We start from the raw sequence: 14734 nt of genomic DNA on the forward strand, positions 1-14734 counted from the left end.
TTCAGAAATTAGTGGTGAGACCCTGTTGAACCAATGCAGTCCATGTGCTGTTGTTGTAATCAGTGTTTTTAGGGAGGGAGTTCCAAAATTTTGATCCAGTAACATTGAAGGGACAGTGTTATATTTCTCACAAGAATAATGTGTGAATTAGAGGAGACCATGCATGTGGTGGTGACAACAAGGATTGTTGATGTAAAGGACATTGTATAACTTTTCACAGAAAAGCAATGCTGAAAAATGTGTTGCTGGAAAAGCGCAGCAGGTCAAGCAGCATCCAAGGAGCAGGAGAATCGACATTTCGGGCATAAGACCTTCTTCAGGAATGAGGAAGGTGTGCCAAGCAGGCTAAGATAAAAGGTAGGGAGGAGGGACTTGGGGGAGGGGCGTTGGGAATGCGATAGGTGGAAGGAGGTTAAGGTGAGGGTGATAGGGCCGGAGAGGGGGTGGGGCCGGAGAGGTCGGGAAGAAGATTCGCAGGTTAAGAAGGCGGTGCTGAGTCCGAGGGTTGGGACTGAGATAAGGTGGGGAGAGGGGAAATGAAGAGCAATGATCAGGTAACTGGAAGGACTGTTTTGTCAACTGATCCCTAATCTCATAGGCCACAATGATTGTGATCAGCCCCCTCCTTCTATGAACCCTTTTCCTTCATTCAATCCTCTTTGTATTGCCACACAGCTCAGAACAATGATGCAACAGAATGTATGTGGCATATAATATAGATAAACCTCAGGCATTTAAAGAGACACTTGGATCTTTGTTTCAGTAGTTTCAGGGCTGAATGACGTTTCAGCTTAGTCCCTTGACTGTGACTGTACCTGAGCTGTTCATGCATAATGGTGTTCAATTACTTGTCTTTATTCTCTAGCACACATTCCTGGATGGTTGGAATACTGAGTGTTGGATAATTATCATAGGATCATGCCAGCTATCTGGAAAACAGACTATTGTTGGCAGTTAATCTTTAAGTCCGTAATATCATGATCCAGTCTGACGATCAGATCCTAGACAGAGATCTGGCTTGATAGATCATAATTTGGTTGTAACAAAGTGGTATTTTGCTGAAATGTAAGTACACAATGCTGCAGATGTTCCTTCAACAATAAAACAGAAGTTTATTAACAAAGGAAATGAAGATAAAATAGAATAAATTAAACCATCTCCTCATAGTACAAAATCAAAGATTTTTAAACACACAGAGCATAATCCCATTAATCCCAGAACACTGCTTCATATATTGAAAAGGAACAACAGCTTTTATGTAGTACCAAAAAGACATCCCTGGTACAGTCCCCAAAATGCCACAATACTCACACCAGAGTCTCTGTATCTAACAACTCAGTAAGTTTACATCACTTCTGACTTCAGCAAATATGTTAGAATTGCAGATGGCCTCTTCCTGGAGCTGTTACACACCTGCTTAAACATACACGGCTTTAAGTAATTTCTTCAAGATTTTATCTCAACACTTCTGGTCTGAGACTAAAACTAACTCTTCACTCTAACGTAACCTAGTTCACTATATCCTATCCTTCTCAAGAGTGCCAGCCTACACAGCCATCCTATTCCAAAGACTTCACAGGATTGCCCAAAACTCAAAATAAAACTGAAACCAAATTTCTCCCTTTATAAGCTATGGATGTTTCCCTTAAGATTGCAAATGTAAAAATCTAGAAGTCTCTAACAAACCTTGATGTCTCATTATTTATCTTGTTGGGTTGCAAAACAATCTAAAGTAGACCCTAGTCCATTAGTGGTGTACAAAATATATTCACTCTAAAACCAGATTTTGAAACTATTTTAAAAGAAATCAGTATGGCTATTGAAGAAGTTACACGTTGATTACTAAGTTCAGACACTCAAAAAACCCACTGGTTACCAACTCAAAAACCAGTAACCCAAACTTACAATAAATTTATCAAATATATCACACAGTTTGCATCACATTTGTTACTCATATCAATCAGCTGGAGCTTGGCCTTAACATTGAGAAACAAGGTTGTCATCTTGACACTCTGTGGCCGACAGTAATGGAATACGCATTATCACACACACAAAAATCTTCCCTTTTCTCCATTGAGACATTATGTCCACTTTCCTGATGCAGACCCAAAAATACTGACAGTCAATCCAGTAGTTTTGTTAGCCTCGTATTGAATGGGGAGGGGTGGGTGTCTTGCCATTTGCAAAGCAATATGGCTTCTCAGACTTTCCTAGTAGCAGCTTCATGGTGCCATCCTTGTTGAAACAGACTATTGGCATGTTGCTCGATATGCTTTTCACTGTTATATATTTCTTTTTTCAACCTTAAACAGCAATCCTGTAAAAGGTGGTAAAACAATTCAATTTCATTCATAATAAAATTATTTATTGGTCCCTTTTCATTTCATGGGCAAGACCATTTTGCGGCTAATCATCTGTCATTGCTACCATAACTGCTTTACCCTCACCACTTGCTGCACTGAAGCTGATGCAGTGCCTTGTTTAGAATTGGTCCAGCCATCCATCACTGCAGATGAACTCCTTGTGGTTCAGCCTCATTAGCGGGATGACTCCTTTCCTGCTAATCTAATCTAATCTAATTCTCTGTTTGAGAAACTTTCAACCACATTAGTGAATCTTCTTCAATGTCAGAATAGTCAGCCAATCTCATCTGTTTTCTTGCTGGATAGAAATCTGTTTTTTTATTTTCATTCATGGAATGAGCACATCGCTGGCTAGGCCAACATTTAATGCCCATCCCTAATTGCCCAGAGAATAGTTAAGAGTCAACTATATTGTTGTGGCTCTGGAGTCAAAAGTAAGCCTGTTATGATGGCCTGTTATATTCCTAAAGAATATTAGTGAACCAGAGGGGTTTTTCCCACAATTGGCAATCTGATTCACTGTCATCATACACACTTAATTCCAGATTTGTTTTAACTTGAATTTAAATTCCACCATCTGCTGTGGTGAGACTTGAACCTGAGTCCACAGAATGTTATCTGGGTGTCTAGATTAAGGACCTGCTGTGTTTTTCCAGCGCCACTCTGATCTAAACTCTAGATTAACAGTCTAGTGATAATATCACTAGGTCGCTGTCGCCCATCCACTTCTTGGTTCACTGTTCTCAGATAGTTGCCTTGTGCTTCAGAATGGTTGACAAAATCAATGGTGGATTCTTTCACTCCTTCACAATTTCCACTTTTTGTGTTGTGGTTCTGTTCGCCGAGCTGGAAGTTTTTGTTGCAAACGTTTCGTCCCCTGGCTAAGTGACATCATCAGTGCTTGGGAGCCTCCTGCGAAGCGCTTCGACCCCTAGGACTCATAACTGCACACAAACCAACAGCCACGCTCAGACAACAACACACCAGAACGAAGGACCCGATACCCAACATGAGCAAGACGAATGTAGTGTACAAAATACCATGCAAGGACTGCACTAAACACTATATAGGACAAACAGGAAGACATCTAACAATCCGCATACATGAACATCAACTAGCCACGAAACGACACGACTAGCTATCCTTAGTAGCCACACACGCAGACAACAAGCAACATGAATTCGACTGGGACAACACTACTATCATAGGGCAAGCCAGACAGAGAACAGCCAGGGAATTCCTAGAGGCATGGCATTCATCCACAAACTCCATCAACAAACACATCGACCTGGACCCAATATACCAACCACTACAGCGGACGGCTGAAACTGACAACCGGAAGCGGCAGGGACAGACCACTGTAAACACCGGAGGAAACATCAAAGAAGCGCTTCGCAGGAGGCTCCCAAGCACTGATGATGTCGCCTAGCCAGGGGACGAAACGTTTGCAACAAAAACTTCTAGCTCGCGAACAGAACCACAACAACGAGCACCCGAGCTACAAATCTTCGCACAAACTTTGAACTTTTTTGTGTCACACCACTTGCCTTTTACTTGCTGCATCAAGTTCACATTATCTCCAGTCTACGTCACCTTCTCACAGGTTCAGGCCCACTAGCAGAGATCTTGATACCTAATAATAGCTTGCCTGTAGTTTCACAGACTAGCATACTCTGATTGGTTGATATGATCATGTAACAAATGGGTACAGATTCAGCTAAATGAAGCTATCCTAATCTGTTGGAGGGGTAGCAGACAACTTCACCTCAAACTGAGTTTTGGCGAATACAAATTTGACTCATTCAAAGCATTGAAGCAACATTGACATCCTTGACAAGAAGTGAGAACTTTATTTGGATGAGTGAAACGAAAGCAAATAGAAACAAGATATCTCCAAACTCATCAATTTTTTGGAAATCCACAAAACACAATTATAGAGAATCCATGATTTCCAGTGTTGTGATATGACTTTCAGAAAAGGTGAGTAAGTAACCAGGATGTAAAATGTGTGACTATTAGTCATTGTCAGTCTAGCTTGCAGCATGTAGGAAAAAGGAGGAAAACTGTGTTTTCTATTAACAATAGTAGTTGAACTTTGTAATGAATCTCCATGATGAATACTCCTGTGATCGACTTTCAAAATAACTTATGTCTAAATACCCAAAATTCTGTGTGAGATAGGTACATTTGATTAAGTAAACATTAAACCACGATGTGGTGATTGGCAATTGTTTTCCTTAGACAATGTGAATGCAGCCACTGCATTGCTGAGTCTCCCCAGATAGCAGCAAGCCTAAACATCCCATAGACATCAAAAGCACCCATAAAAGAGAGTGAACATCAAGAAGATGACCTCCAAATTGCAGAGTAAAAATTAGAAGGCCTTAGATATTCAGTCTGAATTCAGACTTTTTAAACAAATGAATGAACAATATTTGTTAGATTTAGAACTGCAAGTTGTGAAAAATCAAGGAATTGAGGGGTTGCACAGAGTCAATTCTCGGGTCTGTCTCAGGAGAATCAGATTGCTAAGGGGACATGGGACATGCTGGAAGATCAGTTTTTTATAACTGGAATATAAATCAATTGATCCATTCATCACTAGATACCTAACAAGGACAAAAACGGTGATTTTCTTAGAAGCTGAGCTATCTAAGGACATTATGTGGCTGATTATAGCTTTAACACCAATCAGAAATTTCCAAAAAGAAAAGCCATAAAATAATAAGGAAGAAAAAAAAGCAGATGAACAGTATTCAGAGATAAAAAAAAAGGGCATAACTTCAACATATTGCTGAAAATGGCAGGAAATATTAAGCCATTATAACTGGACAACAAAACCTACAAACATTAGCTGCAGCTACCAATATCGGTGTAGATGAGATAGTGAGGTGAGGAACAGTCAGCAAATGCAGCTTAACACGTGGCTGCGTGGCTGGTGCAGGAGGGAGGGCTTCAGATACCTAGACCATTGGGATACTTTCTGGGGAAGGTGGGACCTGTACATGAAGGACGGGTTGCACCTGAACTGGAAGGGCACAAATGTCCTGGGTGGGAGATTTGCTCATGTGATTCAGGAGGGTTTAAACTAGATTGGCAGGGGGTTGGGAATCAGAGCCACATATCTGAGAGGGGGACATTTGCAGATGGGGCAGTGACAGAATGTAGTGAATCTATCGAGAAAGTTTTTTATATGATGAAACAGAGGGATTGGTTAAAGTGTGTCTGCTTCAATGCAAGGAGTGTCATCAATAAGAGTGATGAACTTAGAGCATGGATCAGTACTTGGGGATACGATGTTGTGGCCATAACAGAGACGTAGGTTTCACAGGGGCAGGAATGGTTGCCTTGATGTTCCAGGGTTTAGAATGTTTAAAAAGAACAGGGAGGATGGAAACTGAGGAGGGGGCGTAGCATTACTAATCAGAGAATGCATCACAGCCACAGAAACGAAGGTTGCTGAGGACGGTCTGTCTGCTGAGTCAGTATGGGTGGAAGTCAGGAACAGCAAGGGAGTAACCACCTCGGGGTTTTCTACAGACCACCTAATAGCAGTAGAGAGATTGAAAAATGCATTGGCGGGCAGATTCTGGAAAAATGCAGAGGTAGCAGGGTTGTAGTTATGGGTGATTTCAACTTTCCCAATATCGACTGGAACCTCCTTAGTGCAGATAGTTTGGATGGAGCTGTTTTTGTCAGGTGTGTTCAGGAGGATTTCCTTACTCAGTATGTAGACAGACCAACGAGGGGAGAGGCCATTTTGGATTTGGTGCTCGGCAATGAGCCAGGACAGGTGTCAGATCTCGCGGTGGGAGAACACTTTGGTGACAGTGATCACAACTGCCTAACATTTACCATAGCCTTAGAGAGGGAAAGGAGGAGTAACCGAGGGAAGATATTTAATTGGGGAAAAGGAAATTATGACGCTATCCAATAGGAGTTGGGAAGTACACACTTGGAGCAATTGTTCCACAGAAAGGGCACAGCAGACATGTGGAGACTATTTAAGGAGCAGTTGTTGCGAGTGATGCACAAATTTGTTCCTCTGAGATGGGTAAGAAGGGGTAAGATTAAGGAAGGTTGGATGACGAGAACAGAGGAGCATCTCGTCAAAAGGAAGAAGGCAGCTTACGTAATGTGGAGGAACCAAGGATCTAGCACAGCTTGAGAGGATTACAGGCTTGCTAGAATGGAGCTCAGAAATGGACTGAGGAGAGCCAGGAGGGGGCACGAAAAAGTCTTGGCAAATAGGATTAGGGAGAACCCAGAAGCACTTTACTCATACGTGAGGAATAAGAGAATGATCAGGGAGAAGGTAGGGCCGATCAGGGATAGCGGACGGAACTTGTGCGTGGAGTCTGAGCAGATTGGGGAGTCGTACCGGAGGATTGGAAGGAGGCGAATGTTGTTCCACTTTTCAAGAAGGGTAACAGGGAAATCCCTGGAAATTACAGACCAGTCAGTCTTACATCTGAGGTCAGCAAAGTTTTGGAAAGAATTCTGAGGGATAGGATCTATGACTATTTGACAAAGCATAGTGTGATTAAAGGCAGTCATGCCTCACAAATCTTATTGAGTTCTTCGAGGAGGTGACAAGACAGGTCGACGAAGGTCGAGCAGTGGATGTGGTGTATATGGACTTCAGCAAGGCATTTGATAAAGTTCCCCATGGTAGGCTCATTCAGGAAGTCAGGAAGTATGGGATACAGGGAGATTTGGCTATCTGGATTCAGAATTGGTTGGCTGACAGAAAGCAGTGGTTGTAGATGGAAAGTATTCTGCCTGGAGATCAGTGTTGAGTGGGGTCCTGCAGGGCTGTGTTCTTGGGCCTCTGCTCTTCATAGTTTTTATAAATGACTTGGAGGTTGAGGGGAGGGTTAGTAAATTTGCAGATGACACAAAGTTTGGAGGTGTCGTTGATAGTATAGAGGGCTACTGCAGGCTGCAGCGCGACATAGACAGGATGCAGAGCTGGGCTGAGAAATGGCAGATGGAGGTCAACCTGGATAAATGCGAAGTGATGCATTTTGGAAGGTCGAACTCAAATGCTGAATATAGGATTAAAGATAGGATTCTTGATAATGTGGAGGAACAGAGGGATGTGGGTGTGCAAGTACATAGATCCCTCAAAGTTACCACCCAAGTGGATAGAGTTGTTAAGAAAGCATATGGTTTTGGCTTGCGTTAACAGGGGTATAGAGTTTAAGAGCCGCGAGGTCTTACTACAGCTCTACAAGTCCCTGGTGAGACCACACTTGGAATATTGTGTCCAGTTCTGGTTGTCCTACGATAGGAAAGATACAGAGGCTTTGGAGAGCGTGCAATGAAGGTTTACCAGGATGCTGCCTGGACTGGAGGGCTTACCTTATGAAGAAAGATTGGAAAAGCTCGGACTTTTCTCTCTGGAGAGAAGGAGGAAGAGAGGAGACTTAATCAAGGTATACAAGATAATTGAGAGGAATAGATAGAGTCAATAGCCAGAGACTTTTCCCCAGGGCAGGATTGACTGGTACGAGGGGTCATAGTTTTAAGATATTCGGAGAAAGGTATAAAGGAGATGTCAGAGGTAGGTTCTTTACGCAGAGAGTTGTGAATGCATGGAATGTGTTGCCAGTGGTGGTGGTGGAAGCAGAGTCATTAGGGACATTTAAGCGACTGCTGGACAAGCACATGGAGAGCAGTGAGTTGACGGGTGCGTAATTTGTTATTATTTTTTACATTAGGATTAAACCTCAGCACAACATGTTCTGTGCTGTACTTTTCTATGTTCTAAGTAAAAAGCAAACAAACCATGTGGGAAATGCAGTCTGGCATACCCACTGTGAAGCTAATCTATGTTCTTGTTTGCAACTCATGAGATACAAAAGAACAACATGCTCCCTGTTGCAACAACAAGAAATGAGGCAGAGGCCTGTGTGAGGGCCAGCATGTACCTGAGGTCAGGTGAAGATTCAGTGTGAAAGAATATCGAATCAGAAGGTGAGCAAGCTTTCCATATGGTGAATCTGATACAATGTGAAGATAAGTCAAACAGATAGAAACTTCTGCCACTAATAACATCCTATGCTTAAAGAAAAATGGCAAATACAGACTCACATTCCAATTGGTCATGCAAGTGAATTAGCAAATAAAATGTATGTTAATTTGCAGTTCTGATTGGTTAATTGATGTAATTAACCACAACATCCAATACCTGCAGATCACTGTCCCTTTAAAAATGTACATTCACGCTGACAGTTAATCTCAAAACCAATTCTGAGTTTCTACTTAACAGGCTAATAACCGAGCACACATTTTATCCCCCCAAGTTGAAATTACATTGGGGTCCTAACTACTGAACAGCAGTACAATTTGGCACGTTCTTGGTTTAGGCAAGCATCACATCCACCTAAATAAAGTGAGCGGTTAAAATGATAGCTATGTGTTTACAGAAGCAGCGGGGTGATAGGTTGTATCATGTGATTTTAACAGTTCCCACTAAACAGGATGGGTTTAAATCATCCCCAGGACATTCTCACAAGAACTGATAATGTTGATATGTTCAAAATTATTAGTGAAACAATAAAACAAATTCCATTAGCCAGTCATAGCATAGATTTGCAGGATTAATCTTTGAGGTGGAATGACTTAACAGCGTGAATTTAAAATCCCAAAAATGGCAATAGACATTTACATGTTCCCTCAATGCAGTATCATATTCCAAGGGGTTTTACAGATAGTTATCAAGCAAAATATGACATTGCAAAACCAGATTGGGGCAGAGGACAAAAGCTTCAAAAAAGTGGTAGGTTTGGAAGGTGAGGTTAGGACAATGTTGATTTAAACAGAGATAGTTGTTAAGACATGGAATAATGCTGGCACCAGAATCAAGAGTAGCTTTTAAAAGAGAGGTGAATAAATACTTAAACAAAAACGAGCTAGGGTAAGGGAATGGGCAGGACGAAAGAACACATTCTTTTAGAGGGCTTGTGCAGGTGTGTTGGGCTGAATGGCCTCTTCTCAACCATAATTCAATGAGTATACATGAATAGCTATCCCTAGAATAATGTTTTCAATGTTAGATTACTTGTTCAATTATGTGGTTGGACAATCTTCTCAACAAGAATAAAAGGTTTTTAAAAGTCATTATCTGATAAAAATCAAACTGTTAATCCTTTTAAAAAGCTTTTGATCCATCTGATAAGAACTTGCAGAAATGGAATTTGGCAAGGATACAAAAAAGTGAAAAGTTAATTTCTATAACAGAAAAAGAATTACATATTACTAATTAATATTCCCAATTATATTACAAAGAGACTGACAGCAGTAATCTTAAACATTTAAACCATCTCTATTTAAGTTATAAAACGCGATTGTTGTGTTAACATAGACTGAATGCAACAAGTCTCCTGATCTAGCAACCCTGAAATCCCTTCATTTCACATCTCAGCATGCAAATAATTATTACGAAAACTTTCTGGCTGACAGCAAATATTGCTTAAAGCTATTAGTAAAGAAATAGACATTAATAATACTTACACAGGTCAAGAGTCAAATATGTGGCATCAATGAGTAGTGCATTGCATTTTACAAAGACCTGGGAGGAGCTATTGACATATTTTATATTTCCCACACACTAACTGTTGGCACAAGATATAATCTTCCAAAGGAAAGGGCACCAGGGCAGGATTACTGTGGACAGGAGTTCCCTAGGGGTCTAAACTGCTGCAACCTGTACATTGCTTGCAAATAATGTTCACTTTGCATGCCTTAGGGGTAGGAGAGGAGACTTAACAACTAGCATATGGAAAGTGATGAGATTAGTAATGGTAATAATATATTAGTGTTTTCTAATGTGTGGTTAATTCAGATAATACTTGTGATACATTTTAGTTGTTACTTGCAATATTGTTGCAATTGTCTTAGTGAAGTTATAAGAAGCTGTGTTTTCTAAGCCCACATGCATCATTTGGCCACCCTCCTATTATTTACAGGAAAGGCTTTAGGTCAAAGAATGTTCAAATGTGAGCTCTGGGGTCATTGTGATTAAAGTAGACTAAGAGGTGACACATGCTGGTAAATAGGTTTAAATGGTTTTGATGGAATCTATTTTCAATTAATGAGTTTTCAGTCAGGGCATAACTTTCTGAAATTGTAGCAATTGACTTGCCTACAAAAACATCTTTCATTGATTGTCACTCAAAAAAAAACTAAAGACAATCTGCAGAAAGCACTTTTATTGATTTGGTAAAGAAAAGCTTACATTTCATTAATACTTTTCACTTTACAATTAATTCTACTTGTTTCTGAACTGCTGTTACTGTTATAACACAGGAAATGTGCAACCAATTTGCACACAGCAAAGTTGCAAAAACAGCAATGTGGTAATGAGTACCCCAGTTCCTGGTGCCTTCTACCTCTTAAAAGGAAGGTGTAATGCTCCTTGTGGAATTCTTATTGAAGATTGAGACAGAAGGATCCACTACAAGAATGCCATAATCCTCCAATAATATCCCAGGAGCACAGAGTGATTATTATGCAGAGTTTACTGAGGGAGGATTTCATGACTGGTAGAATTGACTGGAGTCCTAAGGATATTAGAAGAACCAGGATTATACTTGTTGCAGGGAAATATAAAATTTTATGTTCATGCCAAGTTCTCAAGAAAAGCTCTCTCAGATGATTTACAGTCAAAAAGCTCAAGTAGGCTGCAGGCTCCTCATTATTCTCAGTAGCCTCTCATTGTGCCTGCTTCTCGACCTCTACATCTTCCTATCCACCTGACTCAATGGTTTGGCTTCTCTTCGTAGTAAAGTTGTACAGCAACAGAATTATGAGGAGAGATCGAAGAAGTTGGAATATTCTCCTTATATAGAAGGCTGAGAGAAGATTTGATAGAAGCTTTTAAAATCGTGAGTGGCTGGATATCATAGATAGAAGGAAACTGTTCCTGCTGATAAAAGTAGGAAGAGCAGGAGGGCATTGATTCAAGGTAATGTGCAATCAAAGCAAGGCTGAAGAAAGAAAAAGCTTTGTGTGGATCAATTCCCACAGAAGCTGAGGTTACCATGAAGGATTCTCCTTCTCAACATCTCCCCTTGCCTGAGATGCAGTAGCCCACAGGTTAAACTACCAGCAATTGGCTTTGTCTAATGAGAGGAGAAAGTGAGGTCTGCAGATGCTGGAGATCAGAGATGCAAATGTGTTGCTGGAAAAGCGCAGCAGGTCAGGCAGCATCTAGGGAAGAGGAGAATCGACGTTTCGGGCATTAGCCCTGAAGAAGGGCTAATGCCCGAAACGTCGATTCTCCTCTTCCCTAGATGCTGCCTGACCTGCTGCGCTTTTCCAGCAACACATTTCCATCTTTGTCTAATGAGAGAACAGCCCTATGTTCTGGTTAGATTATGGTGACTTTGTCTTTACCTTTAGTTATAGTAATGGGATGTGCACTGCCTGGAAATGTGGTGCAGGTAGGTTCAATTGAGGCATTCAAGAGAGCAATGGATAATTAATTAGATAGAAATAGTTGTGCAGGGAAATGGGAAAGGGCAGGAGATAGACACTAGGTAATAGAACCAGTATAGGCATGATGGGTTGAATGGCCTATTTCAGTGTCATAACAATGCTGTGATTTTGTGCAAATCCTGGAAACTTAGAAACCAAACTGCAACACACTTCCAAACATTTCAGGCCCTGAATGTTTCTTGAAATTTTTTTTAGGGGTTTAATGGAAGTATAACACTGATCGTACCTCATTTCTGCATCTACATCAATGCTGCTGAAAGAGATTATAAGACAACCCTGGAGAATGTATGGGAGGATAGACATAATGAAGACAAATATTACAGAGATCAACATACTGTATTCCATGTTTTGCACATCAGCTGAATTCTCAATAAGTAAAATATCCCTTTTGATTCACAAAAATCTCCAGAATCATCTGCTGGACTATGCAAACTGGACTATATGTGGCTATGTGTGGTACATTCATGCATATGGTGAAAGCTGAATCTTTGGCAAAGTCATTCATGGAGAAAGATAGGAAATCATCAGCTTTGGAATAGAATGCATTTATTATCTGCACAGATATACACTGATGTCAGGAGGCATTAAGGTCAGGGCCATGGTGATTTTGGCAAAGCAGTACATGACTGTGGGCCAGATTTCTGGCATAACAGAGAGCCTCTCTGTCATGGTGGAAAGTATTGGAAGGTGGAAGACTCATCCTTGAGCACTGCACTTCCCATTCTTGTGGCTGGGAATGGATGGGGCATGTTTCACACATGAGCATTTCTCACAGAGGCAGCTGGCCATTTAAGTCACCAGTTGGTTCCACTGAAGTGGGATTTTGGTAGCCTTGTAGAGTGAAATGTGAAGGGTGTAGATTACACCTGGCGAGAGCAGGTCTGAATGTTTTGGGTTCAACTGAATAGCCAGGAAACCCCTTTAAAGAAATAAAGTGTCACTTTCGTGGTCTCGGGGACTTTTGGGAAAGGTAAGGTGCTCTTTAGTGGAGGTTAGGTGTTGTTTGGGGAATAGAAGCATAAATTTGTACAAAAAGTGCTTAAATTCTTTATAGTTAAATTTGCAGCAATTGACCTGTGCAAATTAACTGTTAAAACTGTTAGAACCATCTGTGAAAGAGACTGTTAAAGAAACCATCAAAACTATCAAGAGTACCCGTTAAAGGGAACTGGCTAATCATTTAAATCTTTGAAACAAAATTTCTGGAGCATAAAGAAACAAATACCATCACTTATTATTTTACTCTATCTGTTGACATAAGCCTGAAAGCTTCAATTACTCTCAATTACTTCAAATACTGCTCTATGGTTTATTTCACAACTATCCATTATCTCAGTAGAGTACCTGACATTTCAGTTTGATGACAGATGCAGGTAGTATAGTCTTTGGTGTGGGACAATGAATTACATTGCTTATTATTTTATAGATTTGAAATGCTTGTTGCTCTAAACCTTTATTTAGTGAAAAGAGTGTAATTTATGAATCAGAACATGAAGGGCTGAATGTCCGATACATATATTGCTGTCACAACATCTTAAATGGAAACCTCGTCTTCCTGGTTCTAAGGAGCTAGGAAATTCCTGGCCTGTCCATACCTGTGGTGTAAGGCCTCCTGTAAGCTGACATTCTCCTGCCCTTCTCCACAGCTCTTGTTCCCTAGATAGAAGAACTTGCTCCCTTTACTCTCTTATTCCTGTAACATTGTATTGACACCTCAAGCCCAATTATGCCAATTAGAAGTTTGCTTGAACATCCAACCCACAAAGACTTGTGACTCATTAAATGAACTTTACAAAAATATTGTAGTTAGTTCCAGCAGGCAACACTAACAAAGTTCAAATGCAAGTGCACAAACTGTCCACAAATGAAACTGTCATTTACCTGAGAGCAACTGATGATCTTTTTGAATCTTCCTGAATATTTCACTTTTCCTGTTCACTCATCTCACCTCAGAACACTCTAACTTATATGTTTAGTGGCTCATTTAAAATCCATTGCATGATGGATGCCCCCAGTCAGTGTACCATGTAGGGATCACATAATTATGGCAAACCAGGAAGTACATTGTTATAGTATTGTTCTTTAAATGTAAGTATACCCCTATATTCCAAAGAAAACAAAAACATTCCAAACATTATCACTTACATTTTGAGTTACTCAAATTACTGTCTGTACACACAAATGTTAAATATTCTCATATATTAAGAGTTCTTTATTCCTGTCGGTCTTTGTACATGCATTGCACATATAGTCTTTAAATTGAGCTGGTCTCTTAATAGTATGTTGTTATTGTTATGTTATTGGATGATCATCTATGTAATATTCCTTTCCCAGGGAATGTTGATCCCATTGTCTCTTATTATTTCTACAGTAACTGTTCTTCCATTTCCATTGTTGGGGTGATGTGGGCCTCTGGGGTTGATAATTTATCTGTTCTCTGCACATAGGGTCACTTCTTCCCTAGTAGTGTGCCTGTGGTACATCTGGTTGTCCACTCCACACACTTGTAATGAGGATAAAAACTGCTCTGTGCAGGTCCCAAGTTGTCAATTAGGCTGAGTCGTGTTGAGAGTGTTGAAAGTTTGTACCCTTTCTGGCTCTCCAATGCTTGATTTTGGCAATTTATGTAGTAATCGTACCAAAATGAAATTTAGCTTTCTGCCATTTCACATTGATTTTGTCATTCAAATCTGTCAATACTTCTGATTTCAGTCACTTTTTTTGCTAATGAAAGAGTAGTTTGAATGTGATGTGATTTGTCCTACCTGCCTATCTTCTTTTCTACCTATCCACTCCCCCCTCCTCCCTGACCTATCACCTTCATCGGGAGAAAATGAAGACTGCAGATGCTGGAGATCAGAGCTGGG

The 14734-nt window shown here is 40.5% G+C and overlaps 1 long non-coding RNA gene across 1 annotated transcript in view; it reads left to right on the top strand.

Moving 5' to 3' along the window:
- Positions 1-14734, top strand: part of LOC122558986 — an 85627-nt gene that overhangs the window by 35282 nt on the left and 35611 nt on the right. The gene's annotated exons all lie outside the window — the stretch shown is intronic.

The sequence above is a fragment of the Chiloscyllium plagiosum genome, chromosome 18, assembly GCF_004010195.1.
Source record: "Chiloscyllium plagiosum isolate BGI_BamShark_2017 chromosome 18, ASM401019v2, whole genome shotgun sequence".
NCBI lineage: Eukaryota > Metazoa > Chordata > Chondrichthyes > Orectolobiformes > Hemiscylliidae > Chiloscyllium > Chiloscyllium plagiosum.